The sequence below is a fragment of the Terrapene carolina genome, unplaced genomic scaffold (genome assembly GCF_002925995.2).
Source record: "Terrapene carolina triunguis isolate 2854851 unplaced genomic scaffold, T_m_triunguis-2.0 Scaffold29079, whole genome shotgun sequence".
Classification (NCBI taxonomy): Eukaryota; Metazoa; Chordata; order Testudines; family Emydidae; genus Terrapene; species Terrapene triunguis.
Window position 1 is genome coordinate 261,539 of NW_020693430.1, and position 2,414 is coordinate 263,952.

Sequence of the window (2,414 nt, forward strand, 5' to 3'; positions counted from 1 at the left end):
CCCACTCGGGTCCTGCAGGGGAACGAACGGGGCTGCTGCTGCCTCCAAGTGGTGGGAGGTGAAGCCCTGTCGGAGTCCCCGTGCCGGCAGCTGCTGTCCCCCCACCCCCACCCATGGGGGCGTACAGTGAGCTGGTTCCCAGGCCGGACCCTGCAGGTACTGCCCCGTTCTCCTGCCTGCGCTCAGGGCCAGGCTGGACTCACTCACCCCTGCATCCCCCGGGCCTCCCTCCAGCGCTTGCGCCGCCATACAGCTGATCGGAGCAAGCCTGGGAGGGAGGAGGAATGGCGTGCTTGGGGAAGAGGCGGGGATTTGGGGAGGGATGCAATGGGGCAATGAGGGGGCGGGGCCAGGGCGGGGATTTGGGGAGGGATCCAATGGGGAAGGAGGGGGCGGAGTCGGGGCAGGGGGGGCGCGAGCCCCTCCGGGCTCCGCCTGTGCGCGGGAGCGGAGGGCAAAATTGATTGTTTGTCCAGTGTCCCAACCGAACATCGGTCAGGACGCAGGACAAACAAGCAAATATTGGGACAGTCCAGATAAAATCGGGACATCTGGTCACCCTATCAGGAGTTGATGTCACAGTCATCTCATAAGAGACTTTCAATGTGATGCTATTGGACTTTTCAAAGGAGAAACAGTAGTAATCAACTTTAAGAGACAATGATGAACCACACAGTGTACAAATACTCCTATCAGAGAGAGACTGGAAGAGATTAGCTGCCGATTTATGTGAATTCAGAGGACATCATTGCCTGGTTGTTGTAGATTATTTTTCTAGGTATATAGAAATAATGTACTTGAAAGTCATAACATGAAAGTCATTACTGAGAAACTGAAGTGTACTTTTGCTCACTTTGGTATTCCAGATGGACAATGTAGTGTAGTATATATTTCCTGGGGTTTCAGACATATACTGCACTGTGCTCTTCCTGCCCAAGCTGTGCCTCACTGTCTACATTCCTGTTTATATCCATGCTGGCTGGGTGTGCAGTGTCTGCACTCTACTAATGATGGACAATGAACTTCAGCAGAATTTAAGTTATTTTGAATGAAAAATTATGTTGATTGTATTCCTAGCAGCCCACATTACCCCCAAGCAAATGGAGAAGTTAAGAGAGCTGTACAGACAGTCGAGAAAATCCTACAGCAAGAAGATCCATTTCTTGCTCTTCTGAGTTACAGATCAACACCACTGACAGCTACTGGATATAGTCCAGCACAGCTACTGATGGGAAGACAACTTAGAGCAACTGTTCAACCTTTGGAAAAGAATCCATCTCCAAAGTGGCCAGACACAAAGAAAGTAGCCAAATTGCATAAAAAAACGATAAAAGAGCTTATGGACATTTTTACAATAGACGTGACTTGGTTCTACAGCTGCCAGTTCTAGAACCTGGTGACTGTGTTCATGTCAAATTGGATGGAGAAAAAGGATGGACAATCCCTGCTGACATAAAGAAAAGAAGTTCAGCACCCAGATCATATGTGATCAAGACCAACCATTAACAGAGACCATCACCATCTACAGTTTGTTCCTCAGAAAGAACAATCTACGGAACAAACTCTAGATGGTGGATGCAGAAGAAGATGACTCAGGGATTGCTAACTGACCATTGCCAGTTTTTGCAACTAATAGACAGCCAGATGGCCAAGTTGTTACATGCTGGGCTCATGAAATTATAAAACCTGCACGATTCAGAGATGCTTAACAGGCTGATCCATACTGAGCTTCAAAGATAGCATGATACTATAAATGATAGAACTGAAAGGAGGAAGCAAAATGAAATGCTAGACTGTATGATATAATTCAACAACTAGGTGGCCTTGTGTTTAAAATCATTATGTAAATGACTTTCAGCCATACCTGAGAAAGCATTAAAAGATTTAATGATGAACACATCTGGTGTGTATGAGCAAGCTCTGTACCCAGGCCATATGTGGTACAGAAGTGCATGACAGCAGTGAAAGGCTCCAGGAGGGGAGAAGCAGCAAGACACTACACCACTAAAAATGGCAGCGTAGGCACTGCAGGCACTGTTCAGGCGTGTGGGGAAATAGAACAGGGGGGCCTTCTTTCTGATAGCCAGAGCTTTAAATCTGTGGGCCCCGAAATAAACCCTCCAACAGAGATCTGTTATGTTGATGGCCTTTACACAGAATAGGGCAGGCCTAAAGCCTGAACAAAGCTGAACAACACAATTCTCTGCCAAATTCGGTCAAAGGTAATGACTAGAGGAGGGAGGGGGGAAGGGGGAGAAGGGGGGGTGGAAAGAAACACAGAATAATGCTAAAAGCTGAAGAAACTGCTTTAGTAATATAATAACTGCAAGTTTATGAAATTGCTTGAAAAATAGAATATCCGCTTACATTAAGAAATTGTCTTTGCAGAGAGTTAATCATCCTTGCTGCTACAG